This window comes from Octodon degus, unplaced genomic scaffold (genome assembly GCF_000260255.1).
Source record: "Octodon degus isolate 3935 unplaced genomic scaffold, OctDeg1.0 scaffold00013, whole genome shotgun sequence".
NCBI lineage: Eukaryota > Metazoa > Chordata > Mammalia > Rodentia > Octodontidae > Octodon > Octodon degus.
In genome coordinates, this window is record NW_004524589.1 from 1,042,980 (window position 1) to 1,067,158 (window position 24,179).

The following is a 24,179-nucleotide window of genomic DNA, read 5'->3' on the forward strand; positions in this document are numbered from 1 at the left end:
CCATAATCTCCTTGATCAGAAAATTTGGGACACTACTGAGTTACATGATGTTACAGTACAAGTTCTCATATGTCCTGAGTCTTAATTGACCTTAGAAGGCAAGGGCCAAAATGTTGGCTTCAGTGTGTTAATTATTGAAAGTGTCATACCATTTTTTTTTGAAACTGTCTCATTGCTACTTGTCTCTCAATAAAATTATTGGAAAAAAAAAAAAAAAGCTTCCAGAACCTCACACCTCACACTAGTGATTCATGCAATCAAAGGGGGGAAATTGCACCATTTTATGTGTGTGTGTGGTGGCCAAAATCCTTTGGATTTTGGTTAAATTGCAATTTAAAAAAAAGTAGAAGTCACCACTGTAAGTGTTCAGTAGTGCTCAGTACATTCACATTGTTTTCAGAGCTTTTTTCATCTTACCCAGTTGGAACTGCACGTACCTTAAACAGTAATCTTGTTCTCCCCCTCACCCCACCTCTCAACAACCCCATTCTACTTTCTGTCTTCATGAGTTTGACAGTCTAGCTACCTGTAACAAGAAAAATCATGAAGCGTTTGTCTTTTTTGTGACTGGTCTAGCTCACAGAGCACAATGTCCTCAAGGTTTATCCATATTGTGGGTTAGGTCCAGCCTCACTGGAGAATTTCCCTCAGGAGGAGGTAGAGGTATCAGAGCACAATCAATTAAGACTTGGCTTTTGTAAAATTTTCAGAATTTTTTTTTTTGGTTTTTTTTGTTTTGTTTTGTTTTGTTTTGTTTTGTTTTGTTTTGTTTTGTTTTTTGCTCCGAATGCCTTCAGGGCAGATTTGGCTGGCTTGAGTTGTGAGGATAGAACCACAGCAGCCTGAGCCTGACTGCTTTGTTGAAGCAGCCACTTAAAGAGCTGAGCTAAGGGGCAGGCCCCCTAATTTTTCAGAATGCTTTTAGGGTTAACTGAAAAGTGAAGTATTTGACTGAAAAAATGTTGTTTAACCTTTTTATGGTTTTTTATTGTTGTTGCTTATTTGTTTTGTCTTTTTGAGACAGGGTGTTGCTCTTCAGTTCAGGCTGACTTTGAGCCACCTTGTAGCCCAGGCTGGTCTTGAACTCTCAAAGATCTCCCTGCTTCAGCCTCCCAAGTACTGGAATCATAGGTATGTACCACCACACCCAGCTATCTTTTTTATTTTTTTAAATACTTTACTTAGCAAGCTGGTAGTGCAGTTCTTGATGAGTCTCAGGAGAAAAAAAGTTGATGGTGGTAATAACCATGGCCAACATTTATGCCAGGTGCTGTTGTAAATCCTTCGTATGTAATGCGCAATCAGTGTTCACACAATCCTATAAAGTACGTTTTTATGTAGAACTGATGAATGAATCCACAGCTTTCACACTAATTCACATCCCCAGCCCTTTGTTTTATTTGTGAGGCAGGGTCAGCTAAGCCATTAATTTGTCCAGGCTGAGTTCAAACTTGTGATTTTCTTGCCTCAGCCTCACAATCACTATTTTAATCTCCATTTTCTCAGTGTGAAAATCACAGTGTGGGAAGCTGCCTGTCCAAATCAAGTGACGGAACAGTGATGAGCTCAGCGCTTGAACTTGGCTGGGGGCGCTGTTAACATCCATGAAATCTTAACTTGGATTTTGAAAAGACAATGCAGGCACGGCCAAATAGCTCAGTGGACTAAAGCCCCAGGGCACACTGAGATGGAGAACAAGACTGGCTGTGGTGGCGCGCATCTGTAATCCAGGTGAGTCTGATCTGTGTAGTGAGACCCTGTAGACCCTGTACTAAAATACATGAAAAAAGAAAAGACAGTGAAACTGTCAGATATTGATGAATGTCATTATGAGAATGCTTATGAGACAGTTGTCTTTATTGTAAGTCATACAGATTGGTGATGAAAGGGATGAAATTTGCAACCTGTGTCTCCTGTTGTTACTTTTGTCCCCACCCCAGGTTGCTGTGATGTTCCCACAGAGTACCTGCAGCTGAAGTACGGAAACTGTACTTTAACCCACTAACTGTTTACCACGTATGCATTTCTAAATGGATCTAGAGGAAACAGAATTTGGATATTGATTCTTTTTCTAGGTTTAAGGTTAGAGGCATTATCTCTTACTAGTTTCCAAAGTAAATCTTACACACTTGAACAGTATACACTCAACACTAAATACTAAAGAAAAATCAAATGCTCTGCTTTTCCCATCAGAGTTATCTACCGTGGCTTTCCCTTCCTCTCCCATCACAGCCATCACAGAAGGCAGAGGAGGTAAAGCATGGAAACGAAAACCACACTGTCACCTCAGTCCAGTGTTGGAAACATGGGACACATCATCTTCCCTGAGAAAATCCCATGTCCTATTTGAAGAGTGACCCCCTCATCCTTAGGGGCATGCACATCCAGTGGTTATCTTAGAGCCTGGCTTTCCACGTCCAATTCACCACCAACCTCACTGATTTTACTCCTCAGAAGAGCTTGTAGCCCTCCTGGATTTTCTCCTCTCCCACTCTCATCATACCACCCTCCATCTGCAAGTGAAATGATGACAGAGATGTAGATAGGTAGGTAGATAGAGAGAGGTAGATAATTTGATGATTTTTATTACATTTAGGATAAAGTTCAAGTTCCTTTTTATGGCACACAATGCTCTTATGTTCTGACACATATCACTTAACTAGTCCAGTTTCCTAACTATTCTCCCAGGTTTCACTACTCTCCCAGACTCACCCCATTTCTAAAAACATATCATAAAGTCCATCCTTCTTGCCACAGCTAGCTCTGCACATCTCTCCTGACACGCCCCACCTGTTCTGAAGATGTCCTCATCCCGTCCTCCCTTCCCACCCCTTCTGTGTGAAGACCTCCCACTGGGGGCCACATGCTGCTTCTCCCCTCAGGTCTGTGACTATGTTGTGTGTGTTTGTGCTTTTCATAGGTATTTTAATTATTGGATTATCTGTCTTCTTTCCAGCTAAACTGAAAATCATACAAGGTAGAAACTACATGCACATAAACTATTTCCCGTTCTGTAGGCTGATAAAATATAATATAAAAAATACTGGAATGTGAAAAATAATCTCCTTCTAAAAAGATCTCACCAATAGGGAGGCATATACAAGACATGATATAGATTATAAATATAGATCACTACACACACACACACACGCACACACACACACACACACACACAGAACACCTGCATCAAAACCTATAAACTATCAACAGAATAGATTAATGCCAATAGCCAAATTATCTTTCTATAAGATAGTTGATTGTCATGGAGTGAAAATATTCTGTCTCAGAATAATAGTAGAAGAGATACGAACAAACAAAGCTTTTTATTTCTTTGAGGGCTATCTTGCACCTTATTCACATGGTTGATATCCTTCATCATCCAACTCTACTGCAGCTATTTTCGCTAAGTCCTAATAATCCAAGCGACTTAAAACCTTAACAGTTTAAACAAAGCAATACATAACTAGGTCTGATAAAAACACTAAGCATCTTGTTCCCAAGAAACTTCAAGATCACCAGCATGGCTATTAGAGGTTCCAATAAAACAGTAATAATAGTCAACAATTGGAATAATAACAACAATCATGATTAATAATCACAATACTCTGTACTTATCACATGCCTTTCATCCATGGATCTAAAAGCTCTGGGCATAATCATTAATTATGACCAGCATTCTTCTGACATGAATTCACAATGTCCAGAAAATGTGATGGACAACTGCTAATGATCACAGTCCTCTAAACAGTTGTGAGACAGCATGGGACAAAAGGGAGATGTGACAAGCCCTAGCTCTCTCCCCCCATTGTGTCAATGCCACAGCCCATTATGTCGAATGGCTTGTGACAGACAGCAGGCTGTAAGTGGACAAAGGCAAAGGCAAGCAATTCTGTGGAATCTAGGATTGTGTTAGGTGTCATTGCCAAGGAAGTCCTGATTACAAATTTCCTATGAGATTTCCACCGAGTAAATAAAATCATTTTTCCTTTATCACCAGAATGTAATCTGTAGACACTCCCAACTCTCTGCATACCAAAAGGTTGGCTTTAGAAAAGAACTTAAAGTATTGGTATAAACTTAAATTGAAGAAATATTTTTATTCTTACTTTGTACTTCAGACCAAGTACAAATAGACAAACTTTCTGAAATATCACATTTTATTGCAAGATTTTCTTATGGATTGTCAAAAGCTTAGCTTACATGGATGAGCTAGGGACCCTCAGAAGAGGAACAGAAAGGTATCTAGGGCATCCATTTCTTACAGTGCTTCTGGAAAATCTAAAACCCAAGACAAAACGAACACTAACAAAATCATATGAAAACTGACAAACAAATGCAGAATCAAAAGGGATTGGGAGAAGATTGGTGTTTTGAAAAATGGAAGTATTTATTTATCCAACTGACCTCTCTAAGTCATCTACAAAGAATAAGGGATTTTGAAATTTCTATATGAATAGAACAGAAAAGTAAATCCAATTTCCTTGTACTACATTCTTTGATCTTATTCCATTCTCATTTTGGGACAGGTTCTTGTGTTTGTTTAGGTCAGAGGTTTTGATACAAAATATTAATACATCAATCTGTTTCATTAACAATGTCATTTCTTTTTTTTTAGAATTGATTTATTTATTAAAATAATTCTTGGGGGGCTGGGGAGATGGCTCAGTTGAATAAGCACTTGCCTGGCAAGCCCAAGGACCTGAGTTCAATCTCCAGTTCTGAAAATAAATAAATAAAATAAAATAATTCTTGAGAGTTATTTGTTCATTCCAGCTTCAATTTTTTTAATTAATTTTATTGAGAAACAGCAATGAGACAGTTTCAAAACTGATTAATAGGACAGTTTCAATAATTAATACATTGCATGTTGTTATCTTCTTAGGGGTTATTCACAGTACAGGATGCAGACATGATATCCTGTCCAAATACTATTAGTACAAATCTTTCTTCTCATTGAATTAAGACAAAGTATTTTGTCTTAATCCTAACTATTGTCTTATCCTAACTATTTTGTATATACAGATACAAATATAGAGAGCATGTTACAGGGATCCCCTATAGTCACCAAGGTTAATCAATAACACAGTTATCTTTTTTTCCCCAATAATTAACACACTGCATACATTCTTCTCAGTGGTTAATTGCTGTACAAGATGCAGACCTGACATCCTGTTTACAAACACCATTAGAACAAATCATTCTATTCATTAAGAGAATGTAACTATATATATCTATCCTAACCACTTTGAATACACAGATACAAAATGGACATTCATCTGTATACCCTTTTTTTTTTTTGTTAAGTTCCATTATTTGAATATTATAGGTATGTAAACTGAGCAAAACATTCCAAAAGAGCCCAGCAGCCCACAATAGTATTGGGTCTTCCGCTTAACTGGCAATGTCACAAATTGATGACCTGAGTCCCCCACAGCTCAATATAACAGTATGGCTTTATTTCTTATATTTCATTTTTATACTTTTCTACTGACTGGTTAAGACCAAGGTAAAGAAGGACCTATGCAACAAGAGTTGTAGCTTTTGGGTCTGATAAGGTCAGTGAAATCCCCTCAGGATTTATCCTGAGATCCTGTACCTCAGATTGTAGATCCTTTGTCAGTGTCAGCCATGTGGATGAGTCACGGCCATTGCTAGGCCAATGTGCTCTCTGTGAAAGCCTGATAGAATGTTTTCTCTCCATGTGACTCTCCTTAGGCACACTCTACATCATCGATCACTTTCCTCTTTGGCCCCATAATCTCCTTGATCAGAAAATTTGGGACACTACTGAGCTACATGACATTACAGTACAAGTTCTCATATGTCCTGAGTCTTAATTGACCTTAGAAGGCTAGGGCCAAAATGTTGGCTTTATCTGCAGTCTTCCTTTTTCTCTAATTTTGGTCTGCAAACTTAGGTCGTTAACCATCCAGAAGACAAGATTATTGTTATTACCATAAAAACCTAGGCTGTTAAGCTTAACCTCACTATCTGTCTGCATATCAAACATCTTAGGCATAATATGGAACAGGTATTTTTCATCAAGTATTAATACGTTGAACTTTAAGTCCCTACAGAATATGATAAAAAAACATTTAAAAATTAGAATATATTTTTAAAATAGGCATAAAGAATTATATACTTCTCATGTTTGCACGTAAGTCCAAAAATCTCACCATATACAAACTTGAAGCAACAATATCATTTCTTTACATCAGCTTCTTGCAATGCAGAATATCAGGGGATATGACCCCTCATTTAGGGCTGCACAAAAAAATAATGAATTGGAGATACTATCAGGTTGATTGATGGAAGTTACCTAACTTACATACTTAGCCGTTCATGAGAGCTCATCTTGATTCACTAATTCTGCTTAGGATAAGGAACACACTTACCTGTGTGCTCACTGGCCTGGCCGCTCCCCAGTCTCTGAATATCCAGTAGCAAATTAATCACACTCGGCTTCTTCACTTACCCAGGCAAAGGGGCATTTTCATGGCTGTGGGTATTTTATGCATCCTGCTGCTCAGTACTTTTAGGGACGAGAAGAAACAAAAGACTTATGTAGATTAGGGATGGGATCTTATTCAAGTTATAAGCTAGGTAGTGCAGAACTTGGATTAGAATCTGGGCCAGCCTTTTGGTTCATCCAGCCTTGGCTCCTTCTACCTTACTTAATGAAAACTGGGGGTTCTCCAGCCCTCATCTTGGAAATTGGGCTGTTTGGGGCCAAACACTGACATCCACTCTCTGAATATACTTCAGCCCTGAAAAGTAGGATGAACCAATTAATTCTTTTTAAAAAACTACACACAGACAAAGATTAGTATAGAAAACACTCCTCACAACCAACTTATGTTATTTGAATTTTACATCCAGTTTGCCCTCATTTAATCCCAAAACTGAAAGCTAAGAGTCAATGTCCAGTTACCTCCAATTTTCAGACTCATTAACAGAAAACTATTCTGGTGAATACATACTCAAGATTTTAAGTTCAGGTAGTTTTTAACACTTTCTTTTTCACTTCAAACTTTTTCAAAGTTTATTTTTGAGTTATTATTTTCTAGTTCATTCTGGAAGAAAGTTGAATGAACAGATTTAAACATTAGTAATTACACAAACACACATGTATATCACTCTATTACATTATTAATCCTTTCCCCCCTTCTATTTATATTTTCATTTCTTGAGAATCATTCCATATTGCTAAAGGATATGTATGTGCTATGATTTCTTTTTCACAGAACTTTAAGTTTCTGCTAACATTAGGAAGGTTCAGTCTAGAAGGTATTGTCATTCAATTCTAAACCTGTGATGAAGAAAATGGCAATGGACTGATCAAGGAGATTATGGGGCCAAAGAGGAAAGTGATTGATGACGTAGAGTGTGTCTAAGGAGAGTCACATGGAGAGAAAACATTCTCTCAGGCTTTCACAGAGAGCACATTGGCCAAGCAATGGCTGTGACTCATCCACATGGCTGACACTGACAAAGGATCTACAATCTGAGGTACAGGATCTCAGGATAAATCCTGAGGGGATTTCACTGACCTTATCAGACCCAAAAGCTACAACTCTTGTTGCATAGGTCCTGCTTTACCTTGGTCTTAACCATCCAGTAGAAAAGTATAAAAACAAAATATAAGAAATAAAGCCATGCTGTTATGTTGAGCTGTGGGGGATTCAGGTCAACAATTTCTGACATTGCCAGTCAAGCAGAAGACCCAATACTATTATGGGCTACTGGATTCTTTTAGAATATTTTGCTGAGTTTACACACCTATAATATTCAAAGAATGGAACTTAACAAAAAAAAAGGTATACTGATGAATATCCACTTTGTATCTGTGTATTCAAAGTGGTTAGGATAGATATATAGTTACATTCTCTTAATGAATAGAATGATTTGTTCTAATAGTGTTTGTAAATAGGATATCAAGTCTGCATCTTGTACAGCAATTAACCACTAAGAAGAATGTATGCAGTGTGTTAATTATTGAAACTGTCCTACCAATTTGATTTGAAACTGTTTCATTGCTATTTGTTTATCAATAAATTTATGGCAAAAAAAAGAAAGAAAACGGCAATGGAGTCCACATGCAAATGTGCAAAATGCATGAAGATCTGTGTACAGCCTTCCAAGGGCAAACTGAGCAGCTTTAACCAAAAGACATTCATTGTCTTCCAGTCCTGGGGGTTCTGGTGGCAGTCAAGGTGTTGGCAAAGCCCTAATTCCACTTGGAGAATAGCCACACAAACCTGTAATCCCAGCTACTTGGGAGGCTGAGGCCGAAGGCTTACAGGTTTGAGGCTAGCCTTGGAGCTCAGTGAGAGCCTATTTTAGATTAAAATATGTTTTCAAAGGCACTAGGATTGTAGCTTGGTAACAGAACACTTATTGAGCACAGGCACGGACCTAGTTCAGTCCACAGTACACCAACAAAGCCGTGTTTCCTCCCCTGGCTCTAAGAGGAAGCTTTCGCTACCACTTCCGGCTTCTAGCTCATTCTGGTAAACCTATGTGCCCCTCAGCTTTCAGAAGCATAACTCCAAACTCCGCCGACCACTGGGGTTACAGAGGGATTCCTCTGGATATGGCACTTCTTTTTGTTGTTGTTGACAGAGTCTCACTATGCAGCTCATACTCATAGTGATCCTCCTGTCTCAGCCTCCCTAGTGCTGGGTTACAGGTGTGCACTGCCACACCCGGTTTTGAGACCCACACAGCATACCTGGTGTTCTGAGGCGGCCATGGCATGCAGTACCAGGTATCATACTTAGTACCTTGCGCTTGCCAGGCAGGTGTTTATCCTGCAGAGCTATCTCCCCAGCCCTCTCTTGCACTTCTGTACCTGAATCTCCTTTTTTCTTTCTCTTGTAATGGTATAGTCATTGGACATGGTGCCTCCCCTTATCCTCAGTAACCCATCTTACCTGCAAAGACTCTGTTTCCAAACACAGTATGACCACATTCTGAGGCTGAGGGTGGCCACACAGTTAGGGAGAGCTTGCTTTTTCTCCTGAGGCCTTTCAGGTGCACAGTCAGATGTGACTGTGAAAACCCCTTTCAGGAGAAGAAGCAGTCAAATTAGAAGGTGGATTAATACCAAGCATAAGGAGGTTATGTAAGCAGGACAAGATCCTACCTTGGTCTTTGGGATTTTGCATAAGTCACACAATCACACAGGGCTTCAATTACTTCATATTCAAAGTCTAGTGACATCAATGGCATAAGACTGCCAAGAGAGTCAAATGAGACTCTCAAACTAACAATCTTACAGATAGCATGTAGTTGATAAAATTTAACATCTGACATTCATTTGAAAATTGATAAGCAGGCAATCCACTGAAAGAGGAAGAGACAAAAGCCCTTTCAGCTACCCCTAAAAAGTACTCCCACTGTTTTTAAGTATAAAGCATGTTCTGGAAAGAGAAAGCATACACTCAGTATGGGAAATACACCATTTATTAGTGTTTGTCATTTTATGAAAAGGTATTTAGAAAAACAAACTGAACTCCTACAGGATGCTTATTATATTGCTACATGGTATTTATATATGAAACATGGTACCCAACATCTGAGAAACTAGAAGCTTTTAATGAGCATTAACTCATTAATCCCTGTTGAGTGGGTAATAAGCAATCATCAAGCCTACTTACAGCTGAGGAAATTGAGGCATGGGGAGATGGAGCCACTGATTTGAGGTCAGTACTAAGCTAGTTACTGCAGGGATAGGCAGTGGCCACCAGTGCACTGAGAAGAGCCTCTACATGCAGTCATTTAGCTGTTATCTCTATTTCTTCTCCCTTCTCGGATTTGATCATAAAGGGAACATCCTTCCAGGAACAAAGTATCTTCATTGCCAAGTAAAGGCTTTAAAACTACAATAAACAAAATATGGCGAATCTACACAATGGACCATTATTCCACCATAAATAGGGATGAAGTGCTCATATGCACTATGATATGCATAAACCCAGAAGGCATTGTGCTAATGGAAAGAAGCCACATATAAAAGAACCCCTTATATAATTTCATTTACATCACACATCTCAGAACAAGTAAAATCGATAGAGACGAAAAGTAGATTTGTGACTGCCAAGACCTGGAGTGGTAAGGGGTGTGGAGAACAGGAGTGAATAATTGATGGGTACGAGATCTCCTTTTGGGATAATTAGAATGTTCTGGAACTTCAGAGGTGATAGTTGCACAATATTGTGAATTTGCTGAATGCCACTGAATCGTATGCATTAAAATTATTCATAAATATTAAATAAATATATTCATTTTATGTGAATACAAGTCTCTCCTTGTCTCTCTGAGTCTGCATGTTACTCTCATTCTCTATTTGATAAAAACACCAATCACTGAAAAATCAAATTCATATAGCATTGCTAAAAGTAATAAATAATATGAACACTTAAAAGTGAACATTAGCCCCATTACCTGGGTTATGGGGACAGAAAGTATGAAAACCAAGTCACCTGAACATATAGAAGCTGCTCTTGCCACTTAGTTAACTGTACCTCTGTGACCTTAGACTCATCCTGGGTCTCTTTCACAATTACATATTAGGAGCTTGTATGAAGATAGTGTTTTTCAAACTGTTGTTTATAAAGCTTCCAGTCTTTTTTTTTTTTTTTACAAAATTCTGTGTAGAATTCTGCTATATAAAACAGATAGATGAAAGCTAAGGTGAGCAGAATCTATGTCACCAGCTCCCTACTCCCATCCTTGGCAGCCCCAAAGGCACATCTGCCTTGTGTTGGTCAAGGTTGAAAAATCTCTAAATAGATGATTTAGAAAATTGTAAGTCTGTGCCACCAAGCAAAGATAGTCTCCTTATTTAAATGCAGATTTTAAGGTGAGATGTGAATATTGGCGTCGTGAGTGGTTATTGTTGATAAATATGTGCCTTCATGGAGACTCAGGGAGGAAGAGCCTAGAAGTGAGCGTGCCAGATACAGCCAGACATGGGCTGGCTGGGAAGCTCACGGCAGCTGCCGATGCACTGGGAGATACGAGGAGGCCCTGCTGCCTCCAGATCATCCTTTCTCACTGAGCTCCTCCTAGCCTGAACCAGCTACCAAGAAGAGTTCATTGCCACATGCTCAGGGGTTCAAGATTCCCCTATGGCATCACTGGAGAGAGTGTAAGACCTTTTATGTCAAGTGTGAATGAAGGAGATTGTGGCTGGATATAGGATAAATATATACAAGGAAGATGTTGCAGTTTAGGCTTTGCAAGGTAAACAATAATATAATACAGATGCTTAATTGTATGATTACTTTGTAATAGTCACCCAAAGACTCATACAAGAGAATGCAGGAAATCTATCCACATACTAAAGACCCAAAAGAATCCAGCTGAGGGCCTGGATCCCACAGTAATGATCTGAATGAGTCCAGCTGGAGGTCAAGAGCCCAGAACAACATCTCATGCAGGCCTGTTTCATGGATTTGCACTGGGAAGGTCCAAAGGTCAGTGGTGGAAACTAGAAACTCTATGTGATAGTAGGCTGAGGGCTCTGCACTAGAGCCAGGAAGTAATGCTCAAAGTAAAATCCAGAGCTCTGGGCCAGAGAAATAGCTCAGGGAACTAAGCACCTACTTTGGAAAGCACAGAGACCAGGGTTCTATCCCCCATCCTGCATGCTGTGCCAGCCCCACTCCTGGGGTGAGCTGAGCCAGTGACATAGTCTGGGAATGGGGGCACACACCTGTAATTCCAGCTCTGGGTAGGCTGAAAACAGGAGGATCACTACAAGTCCAAGCGGCACAGTGAGACCCTGCACCAAATACATAAATGAAAAAATATATATTAAAAAGAACAGAGCTCCCTCTAGAAGTATCACAGCCATTCTCAGCAACAGTGAGGTTCCAAGCTCTTCCAATGATGAGAACAGCTGAGTTCCCAGCAACGAAGCCGACATCTTTGCCTTAACTATATCATAACATTAGCAAATAAAGATAGTTTTGAATCTTGCTTTCCAATAATTTTTTGCCATTTTTATTTCATGCTTCATTTTATTGACCAATATTTTTAGAACATTGTAAAATACTAAGGGAGAAACTATACTTTCTTGTTTTAATATAACTGCAATGGGAAAGTTTTTAGTATTCCACCATTAAGCATGATATTGACTTTGGTAAATGTTACATTGAAAGATATTTTTTCTTTTATTACCTTGTCACATATTTATATCTTATGATATCATACACAATTCACCTTAGATTTTTCAGTCTTTTTTGTATTGGTTAGTGTTATGGCCTGTGTCTAGATGTCCTCCCAAAGGCTCATACAATCATAGATGGACTTTTCACCGGTGGCTGGATCTACGGTGTATGAGACTGGGATCAAGGAGGTGAAACTGGGTTTGATTCATGATGTGATGCTAGGAGTAAGGCTACCCCACACTGTGTGTGAGTGCTACCTCCCCTCACAGTGAGTAGTCTGGATAATATATAAGAGACAGACAGAAGGCTGTGATATGTCACTTGTCACTTACTGCTTACTATTTTGCTGTTTTCTGCCTACCATTAACTGTTTCTCCCCTTCCATGTTCCTCCTTTATGCCACCCTGCCTTAGAGCCAGCCACCCATGAACTAGAACCTTACAAACTCTGAGCCAAAATAAACCTTTCCCAGAAGAAAGAAAGAAAGAAAGAAAGAAAGAAAGAAAGAAAGAAAGAAAGAAAGAAAGAGAAAGAAAGAAAGAGAGAAAGAAAGAAAGAGAAAGAAAGAAAGAGAGAGAGAAAGCGCACATGACAATCTTCTCCAAGAGACTGATTAGTGCACCATTTTCCCATCCAGAGCCAGGAAGCCATACTCAATGTGAAGGACCAGATAACCCTCAAAATGAACCACAGCCTCCTCAGTGATGAGGTCCTGAGCTCCTCTTCCAACAAGAACAGGCAAGTTCATCAGGAAATCCAGCATGACAAGGTCCTCTGGCAGAACAGCCCAAAAGAACCAGCATCTCCCTGATAGTTTCTGAACAGCTTCTAAACTTCTTCCTCTCCAGTTCTGCCTCTTATGATGTCACCAACAATTCTCAGGTGGGCTTCCTGTACCCAGCACCATGCTGGTTCAGTTCAGCTGAGTGCTACAAGTGGACTACCAGTTGTCAGTCCACAACCAATGAACATCTGAAAAAAAGGAAAGCAAGAAGCCAAAGGGTATTGATCTTGTCATGATGGTTTCCTCAATTTCTGGTCATCTGGAGCACGTGTAAATATTCTTTGTAGCGTCACTGCCCCCATAAAGGTACCACACAGGCAGTCCTCATATAATATTTAGAGCCTGCTTGATTGTATAAAACTTCAATAGCTTCATTGGAACTATACTGGCTTTTCCACATACCAAAATCCTGTTGGGCTTTATGTTCTAAGGCAATAGTCTATCACTGGATTCTCACTTAGTGGTAAATAAGTAAGCATGGATCCAGAAAGGGAGACAACTTTCAAATACAGTGGTACTGTACTTCACAAACTTGATCCTTTCCATGATTCTGGTCGCAAACCAAATTGGATGAGAAGCAAGTCAAATTCAATGGCTAGTATCAATGTTGAGCTTGTGGGGAAATTTGGTTCAGTTCTTGTCCAGCTTGGACTGTGACCAGAATCTTAGGTGAGTGATTCTCAAGCATAGTCCAGATGAGTGCCACCAGGGGAGAGAGGTTAGAGATACCAGCTTTCAGCCCAACACAAGATTTCTGGAATCATAACTGAGGTAGGGCACAGCAATGAGCATTTTGACAAACATGACTGTTTAATGCCAATGCACGTGACAGTTTGAAAATCACTTTGAAATATTTTGCTCCAATGATTTCCATGATTCTCCAATGATTTTACATGCAACCCAAACCCAAAGTAAATAAATGGCTTTCTATCACCCCGCTGAATATGTGGGTGAAAAACTGAAAATTTGACATTTTTGTTATGGTTTTTCTTTTAAAGGAAACTAAATACCCCAAACCAAAGATTCAGAGAAAATGCTTCCAGAAACTTAAACCAAAAATTTACCTTTTGATTCATCCAATGTGAACAAACACCCATGATTCAGAATAAAATCCCATCAGAAATCTCATCCTCAACACCTCTGCTAAGACTTAGCAAATAACAGACACTCACTAAACATTCAATAAAGACCATTTGCAAGCACTTCATCCATTTCCTGGTACAATCCTTGGGCCTCCGGATAATGTGTCAGTATTTAGAGATTCCCAAACACCATCTTCTCTTATGTAGAATAACGAACAAGTAGCTCAGTTTCTCCCCATTTCCACTTGATTTTTTTTTATTTTAAATGTCTTGAAAAGTCAAATGAAAAGGATAAATCCATTGTGTGAACTAAAAAGCTAAAAGAAGTCTCTAAAATGTTACCCATTTCAGAGAACTTTCTAATATTTATCCGGTCAACTTCACAGCACCTGTGTGCCTTCCAACAATTTTAAATAGTGAAAATGGCCTTTTTTTTTTTTTTCTTCTTTCTCAGATAGCAATTGGAAAGGCAGCCTTTCCTTTTTAGTAGGAGATTGAAGCTGAAGTGAATGAAGTTCCCAGGACAAGCTTTTAAAAAGAACACTTTTAAAGAGAATTCAAAACACAAGCAAACTTCTCCATGAAGAGTAACATCAAAACCAAATAATTGTAAGCAATAGACTGGGTTCTCTCAGTTACTTCTTCCTTTTTTTCTCTATAACAAATTCCTAATTTATTTGCTTAAATATTTTCATTCATAGTTAGGTTTTTTCCCTTCTCATTGCCTTGCAATAAGAAAGTTATTTTGAGTAGCTTTTAAAATTTTTGTTAATGTTTTTTGTATTATTTTTCTTTAAAAAATAACACCAGTACAGGAGGCAATAGGGGCATGTTTTATTGGTCCAATAATACTTACATCTAGTGTTTAAAGCCCTAGCATCACCACGTACACAAGGCTCTTGTTACTATTAAAACCTTTATTGAAGAGCAACAGCAAGGAAATTATATAATGCAAAATCTCACAATTATATATAATAAAAAATACTATACAATTAAGCTATTTACCAATGAACCACATGAATTTTTGTGATCAAATAATGTACTTCAAATTGTTTACATGGTAGACTTCAATTACTGACCAATTCTAGACCACATAAACATTTTAGAAACCCAAGAAAAAATTTTTCTCCTTTCTTCTTGCCTGTTTTGTACCTCAGTTAAGTATTTGAAGATAGGCAAACTGCAAATCTAATTAGGATTTTAAGTGGTGGGCACATGTAACGACCTTGGTCCCAAATCTTTGCTGTGGTAGCTGACACATTTAGGGAGGAGGGTACATAGGAACTCAACAATGTTTAAGGTGTATTTTCTTAGAAACCACTTCTTCTGCCAAGGACTCATATCTTGTTTGAGAACACAGATTCTGCTATTCTTAAAGGAATAGTAATTCCTCTGAAGATGCCAATCAACTCAAGCAGTTCACATTTTAGGAAAACAAAAAAGATCAACCACCTATCATGGCAGTGCAGGAAACTTCCGGTCAGGCTGCAAAGATTTAGGCTGCATAGTTCTCCAAGACTCTTGGCCTGCAACTCTTGAAAGCCCAACAACCTTCTCAGGGCTTCCACAGTGAAAAACAAAAGTAAGACAAAGACACCACAAGTGTGATAAGGGGAGAGTGGTATTAAGGAAAGAAAATCAGACCTCATGAGTAGCAATTCTAAAACCTAGTCTTGCCCCTGGCCTTGTAACTCTTGAAAAGCCTGCTTAATTCCCACCTTCATAAAACAGGGCTAATAAATATCCCTGTAATTGGCTTGATTCTTCTCTGACCTGCATATTTTAAGAGCACTTTTGTGGGCTTTGGGTGAAACTCTTTTTGCCATCTTTGAATGCTCTGGTCTTGACAGAAGTATAAAATTCTACATACTATTTAAAAATTTAAATAGATTTGTAGGAGAGTTGCAACTGTGCTACTTAGATATGACCCCTCCATCACCCATGTCCCAGTGTAATTGTCTACTCTTCAAATAAGTTCAACCTGACTCATTATCTTAAAAACATGCTTAAGGGAACTTAGTTTCTTTGGATAAATGTTCATCTTTTCAGATTTCCTGTCTCTCCTATTTGTGTCCAAGATGGTGGCACTGTGTGCACACCAGGGTGGCAAAGAAGAGAAGGAGGCCTGAGTTTGGGCTCCAGTGTTGCTATTGGAGTTTTCATAGCAACAGGCAAAGGTGGCTCATCCTGTGGTCCTTCTGCTAAAAGCCCCTCCTCAGCCCTCTGGATGCCCTGCAGTCCTGAGACAGGGCTTTGGCCTCCATCTATCTCTGGGATAGGTGATCCACCCAGGAGACCGCAAGGTCAGGAACACATCACCCCCAGCATTATAAACTTCTAAGAGCTTTGACAGGAGACTCCATCATCAGCTTGTGTGTCTCTCTATGGGCCCTGGAGAAGTGGAAGCTCCTTCTTGCTCCCATATATAACAGTTGACTGAGGAACACCCTAGGGACTAAACCCAGACCCTCCTCTGTCATCCTGTGATGATGAAGGTGTAAGCTTCTTCATGTTTACATTGTCTATGTTTGGCCAATATTTATTCCCTTAATACCACTTCTCCTTCTTCCTTTGGTGATTCTTTGCCTTGTCTGGTTGAAGGAGCTGCATGGATGAATGTTGACTTACCCAGAATAGAAAAACCTTGGCCGAAGGTTCTGGAAATATCATCCTGATTACAGTATGGATTCTCCTTACTAAGGATTCTTTAACTCTCCCTGGAAGTGTGACTCCTTTTCCCCTCTTGTGCTCCCAAACTTATCTCCTTCCAACCTGTGCCCAAGGCCAGTGTTTTTCATCTGGTTCTATTTGATAATTGGGCATCACAGGGGTGCCTCACACAAATAAAGACACCCCCAGCTTACTGTTACCTCAACAGAATCTCAGAGAAATGCAAGGTGTGGTGATCTCACTCATTCATGAAATTTTTTTATCTCATACAAGTTTAAAGCAAAACAAGGGCCAGTCAAATAGCTCAGCAGATTAAAGTGCCTGCAAGCAGGCACAAGGGTTGGGGGTTCGATCCCCTGGGCCTGTCATGTGGGCCCCGTCCCTGGGGCACACTTGAGATGGCAGTTGAGACTGGGTGTGGCTGTACGCCCCTGTAATCCCAGCTCTTGGGACACTCTAAACAGATGGATCAGTATGAGTCCAATCTAGTAGTGAGACCCTGAACACCCTGTTGACCCTTCCAAAAAAAAAAGCTAAACAGTGGCTACCAGAGGCTGGGGACAGTAGGGCTGAGGATGGAGCTGGGAGAATTTGGTCAATGGGTATAATGCCCAAGAGCGGATCTTGAATGTATTCACCATAAAGAAATGGTAAAGTTTGAGGCAATGGATATGCCTCTTGATTTGATGTTACACAATGTGCATGTGAACCCAAACATCACATTATACAATGGTTATTTGTCAATCAAAACACATAAAAATTATAAAGACAAAAAAGTAAGGTAAAAAACAATGACTACAGTTTACTTCCTTTGGGTTATGAAGGGGAATAAAATAAGATGTCTCATCTATAGTCACTTGCGTGTGTATAAAGCCTGGAAGAATCTTTTCTCAACATGGTAGGCAGTCTTTTCAGTGTTAGTGAGAGTGTGAAGGAAACAGAGAGGCAATTGCATTTTTATATGATTTAGGGTGTTTAGAGGATTTTATTGTTTTAATTCTAGACAAATCAATAAAAGAAAGGATTTTTGCTTTGTGTAATTTGGTGGCTCTGATGACAGGCAAGGTTAGGAAAGGAACGGGACCACTTTTGGGGGAGAACTTTCTAAGCTTAGATCTGGTCGCCTCCCACCACAAAGCCCCTCCAGCGATATTGGTCATGTGTGCAATAAAATTGGACCTGTTTAGCGTAAGCCCTGAAGCTGCGCATTCCCACCCTGCCCCTCCTCGGGGCTGCCCAGCCATCCCTCTGTTCACTTGCATCTCTGTCTGCCTGCCTCTTTCTACCTGCTCCTTGCAACCTCCCCCTTCTTTCCCAAAGATGCTGTCTGGCATTATACTTTCTGCTCCTCCCAGAATTCAACAGAATAAATAAGACTCACTTTCTTGGTCACATTAGACACCTGGTTTTTGTTTTTATTTTTTTCTGCAAGGATCTTTCTCTCCTCCCACCTCCAGGTCATGGATTGTGGCGAGAGTTTTTAAATGAATGAATACATGATTTCCAGTGTTAACGAAATTATTTTTCAAATAATAAAATAAACAAGATAACGCTTATCAGATCACTTGCATCTAATATTTTTGTGAAGATGTGTGTATGTAAGCAAACATAACAAAATTATGGTCAAGATAATGGGTTATAAGTGCTCCAGTGAGACTGCTAAGTATGTTAATAGATAGATAAGAATCTTTTGTAATTGGCATGTTTTGTGGATGCCAACAATACCACTAACTGGTTTCTCAGGGCCTGGACATTGTTAGGTCTCATTCTTAGGTGAAGAAAGTATTTCCCTTGTTTACACAACGAATTTGCTCCAGGAGCTCAGTTTCCATCGGTAAAACAATGGTGGTTTCACTTTTGCTTACACCAACCTTGTCACAAATAAGGAATGAGTTTAAATGCAGTCCTACCATGTTTATAAACAAGATAGAAATTCTTCTCATGGGGATACACTACCTTCTCATTGACCAAAGAAATATGAGTATATTTCTATATAAAAATAAAAACTTTTTGCTACATTTTTTTCAAATTGTTTTTTAAAAATACATATTTATGTCGTTATTGGAGAACTGACTCTACGGAGAAGAACTCTGTAGTAAGGCAAACACGAATGTGCCATCTGATTTTCAGATAAGGATCTTCACTGTGTTAACAACCCAAATGGATTTTTGAAATAGACGCATCCAGCTGGTATCTAGATTCCTGAAGAAGAAACAACCTGGTGTTTTTGAACCAGGTAAATGTCAAGTTTGACAGTACATCAGAAAGTAAATAAACCTGAAACAGAATAAACTAATGATGCTTTAATGCTTCAAGCTATGTCCGTTATTTCAATCCGGCGATCAGCTTTTAAGAGTTCTGCTCCCTTCCTGAAATCAAGCATGTGGCAGCTGATTCTCAAACGCTGGGCCATCAATAGTGACCCACGAAAAAGTAAGAGGAAGAATATTATAAGTTGGGTTAGCTTGCTGTCAGGTATGAAATGCGGTGCTAATGAGAGAATTAATTGTTTGTGAGTTACAAAGCCTTTGAAATCGGAATGCAGAAAATGATATGTGGGAGTCACTTCTTCCTTTCCTAATTAAGTGGGTAGTATTGGCTTGACTGCCCAGCTGGTTTCTCAGAAACTGAACCCGGCCTTCCATAGCACCATAATCTCACTTTATAGAAGTCACTTTCCCACTGCCTGCCCAGGCGTCCTCAGCCGTGAGTGGCAGGGCCACGAGGGCCTGTCTCCCGACTGAAACACAAAACCCACCTTTGCAAGTGGCTTCCTATGAACTATTAAGAGCAACAACTGCCTAAAATAAAAGTCCTTGGCATAATAACCATTTTCACAAAATTAATTCCCTCAAATAGACATGTCCTAATGGACCAATAAAACGTGCCTTGTCGTGTCTGAATGCAGCATTCCCCCACTTAGCGCTGACTATAATTGGGAATCACTGTTCGGGAGAAAGTGGGAGGTGAGGAGCTTTCTATAATAATACCGTGCACTGGGATCCACAGCCTTTCATCTGCACATCTCAAAGCACTTGACAAACACTAATTAATACCCACGACACCCAGCGAGGCAGGTAAGTACTATTATCCCCATTTCCCAGGTGAGGAAAGGGTGAGGTTAAGTTAGGTAACCCGGTGAGTCAGAGGCAGAACCAGAGGTCCTAATTCCTGGGCTTGTGCTCACACAGCATTACAAGGGGCTGCCACTGGTAAGATAAAAGCAAAGGCGCCTCATTTTCAAATACCCCCAGGTGCGAACATCAATTGTAAATGGGATTACAATTAAGCCATTTGGTTTTAACAACAGTAATACCATCTTGTAATCTTCAAACTTTGTTGTAAAAAACAAAAATATTATTAAAGGTAGTTCATCTGACTCTGAAGTCTAAAATAAAAAATGATTTTGATTACCACAGAGGCAATATAGAAATTTATGTGGAGTAATTTAATAAGAAGGCCTAAAAGTTTAGTTTTGACTTTTAAGATGATGGGTCAGATTCTTGCAAGAACTCTCCATCCCCTGAGGGCAGAGCTCCATCATCTTACGGTTTGCATCTTGGTGCTGAGAACGACTAGATGCCTTGTACCAACATGTGTTGAACAAAGAAACCTACTAAGTGTCCGACTCATTGGGGTATGTGAGGACGAACACGCTAAAATCCAGTCTCAGAGAGCCCAAGGAGTGAATGGGAGACACGGAACCCAAGAACATAAGACACAGGAAAGAGGAGGAGCAGTCAAGTGTTCAGTGTTACATGCTAAGACTTAGGTCCAAATCAGAACGTTAAGGTCCTGATGAATCTCCAAGGATGACAACATCCCTTCTGGAAGTTGTGTTGTCACCCACAAACTGTCATGGCAGCTTTTACTAGCCAGAGACAGCCAGTTACTAAGCAACCTGTTGGGCTTCTGAACTCTGCTTACAATGCTGAGTGTTGTCAAAAATATTGTTTGGTCCAAGAGAATCCTTAGAAATGGCTTACGGATGCATGGGGCCTCAACCAGGTGGACCTTGTGGTGGTTTCTCATTCTCTGAGTCTCACAGACCTTATTGGTGATGTTCGATCTACCCAGAATTCCACTTTCCTTTCTACCCTTACCTTCACCTATCTGACACTTACTTACCTGTTGGATTTCTTCTTAGACAGAATTCTCTGACTGTTTAGACTATATTAGCTCCGGGGGTTACAAAATCTGAGAACTCTTTACATTTTGCCTTCATGATGGCTATTATATCTTAAATTTGGGAGCGGATAAAAAGGTATTGCTTTCCTCTTTCTTCTGCTCCCCACTCTAGCTCTAAGTTTAAGAAGGTTCCTGTCTGTTTTGACTGTTATACCCTTAGTGCCTAGGAGGTTCTCAATAAGCATTTGCTGAGTGAATGATTGTTCAGGTATTGCTGCTTACTGAGAAACAGGGAACTTGCAATATATAGGCGCATTTCTTCAAAGAAGGACAGAAACAACGTTGGGCAGTGCACACCTGCAATCCCAGCTCTCTCGGGAGCTGAGGCAGGAGGACTACAAATCAAAGTAGCCTGGGCAATTTAAGGACTTAGCAAGATCCTATCTCAAAATAAAAAAATAATAATAGAGAAATGGGGATGTAATTCAGTAAGAACACCTTGAGTTCAATCTTCTGTGTTACCAGAAAAGAAAAACAAAAAAGGAGAAAAGCAACCCAGCCATGGGGCCAAGGCTGGTGCTATCCATTAGGTGCCAGGGCTGCTGCAGGCTGGGCTGCCCTCATAGCTAGGCATAATGTGCTTTCTGTAGGATACAAACCATTTCACAGGTTGTCAGTATTATTCAAGGACAGCCTGAGACTGACAAATCTAGATAAACACAATAATATTGTTCAATCCACAAAAATATCCAAGCATCTCTTGTTCTGGCTACTATTCTTGATGGCTGCTCTTCCCAGATTCCATGTAAAGATTCCAATCATAGAATAGTCCTTGCTTCCTGAAGATGACCTAGAACACTCCCTAAATACTTTTAACTAAGCCTAAATCCTAGAATGAGGTCATTCTAGCATGCAGTTGCTCAGATAACCTTTGGTCCCTTGTGGAGAGAGGTTTCCTTCAATTTAGTGAGCCAGGCAGCCTAAGCTTGTGTTCTTGGTGATCTTCCACTTGGAAGCATGGAAAATACAAAGCCCTGTGTATACCTGGCAGAAAAATGGGTGCACAGCTGTTCAAACGTCTCTCCTTGCCCAGAGAATGACTTGGACACTTGGAATATTTTACTCCAGTCAATCAATCTGATTGATTTCAGGAGAAATCTGAAACAATCTGATTGTTTCAGGAGATTTCTGAAATGTTCAAATATTCGCCATCCTAATTTATCACATAATTAAAAAGATCTATTCACATCAGATTTTGAAGTGCAAACTAAAAATGTGACATGATTTCTTAATGCTTTCCCACATATTCTTCTACTTATTTTTTAAGTGATGCACAAAAGTATAGCAATTGTACACATTTAATGGTTTTTTTCACCTATTCTTAAGTGAAAAAATCAGTGCATGTTCCTTGGAATGAACTAACTTTGGTTCAAGGTAGTCAAATAGAGTAGAAAATCGAGATAACATTAAACTGCCAAGGTGGAGCTGCCGAGCACAGGGATCACATGTGCTGACAACCCTCTGGTTAACGTTCCTACGAAAAACATACTCTTCAAGTTTCTCTTCACAGCCTCACTGACTACCTCCTCATGGCTATATTGCAGTCTTTTACCTCATACTTTCCTTTGGAATAATGCAAAGTGCTTCCAATTCCTTGTACTCCTGAAGACACGAGCCAAGTCCTCCTTCCCACACAGTGGTCCCGGTGGGTCTAGATTCTAGTTCTCTGTTAATATATCATAAATCCCTCCCATGGGGCTGGGGAGATGGCTCAGTGGAATAAGTGCTTCTCTGGCAAGCGCAAGGGTCTGAGTTCAATCCCTGGTTCTGCCAAAAAAAAAAGAAAGAAAGAAAAAAAAAAAAGAAATGCTATAAGGCATGTATGATACCACATAAATCCCCCCCATACACACCCACCCCTTGAATTAATGGCTTATCTCTCCATAATGGTGCTTTTGATCAAATTTGGTATCACTCCTAAGAGTTCTTCCTGTTGTTTCAATTGCCATAACATTTCTGTATTTCCTATTGCCCTGTGTTTCCAGCGGAACCTCTGAAAGACATCTTGGAAACACTTCATACCTTCCTCTGCTTCCTGTATCCTTTCGATTCTTTCAGTCCATAGGTAAGTTCTGTTGCTCACTTCATCTTTCTGTCCTTTCTTTGGATGTTTATGTATTGCAACTCAAGTTGTTTCAAGCTAAATTCATCACCTAGTGCTTCTCAACTCCAAACTATTTCGCCACACTCTGCCTTCTTAAATCCAAGTCTTTTTGCTAATTTCTTTTCCATTTCCCTTTATTTTAGCACTAATAAAAATTAATCTCTCTCTCTCTCTCTCTCTCTCTCTCTCTCTCTCTCTCTCTTTCCTAGTTTTTAGACAAAGTCTCACTAAGTAGTCCAGGCTAGCTTTAAACTATGTAGCCCACATTATATGGAACCTTTGGCTGGCTATTACTTCAGCCTCTTGAGAGCTGGAATTATATACCTATGTGGAATTATATACCTAAAATTTGGCCAAAAAAAGTTAATAAACCCTGTACATGTAAATGTACTATACATTTACATGATATATCTCATCCCTTTTCAAGACTTAGGACACCAACAAAGATAATATATCTATATCTATATCTATATCTATATCTATATCTATATCTATATCTATATCTATATCTGTATCTATCTATCTATCTATATCCAGTCACCCACAAGTGCCCAGAAATCATCAGTCATTGTTCTAAACCTACCATCTCCTGGAATTCCAGCAGATCCTCCACAAGGGTGGGACTGCCTGGAGCAGAAATCAAATTATGCTCTCATGAAATCCAGACCTCCCAGAGCCATCAACCTGCAAGCCAAGAGCTGAGTTAATGACCCGCCTGACCCTGGCCCAGCCCAGCTATCCACTAAGGCCGATCTGGCTCTCTGCACAAAGACGTGCCCTCCTCCTCAGCTCTCCAGCTGGAGCCCCTCCCCTGCTTCTTCTTACTTTCTAACTCCACCTAGTAAATTGGGAAGTGCTTCTTTTTCACTGACACACCCTGAATTTATTAACCGTAATGAGGAGTCCATGAACCTACTCCATGGGATGAGTTGAGGTTTCTTTCTTCTCTTTGGGGACCTCTTTGGACCCCATCAAGTGACAGATACCATGTTGGATTAAGGGCTGCTTTGGTTCAGATCTTTGCAGCTACCTTTCAGGTCCAATTTATATCCTATACTCTCAAAATTTTCTTGAAAAACATTCTGATGGCACCGATGTTCACTGCTGACTTAGAAGACAGACACTAGATTTTCTGCCCAGTTCCGGAAACCCCCAGACCCAGTCCTAGCCCAGGT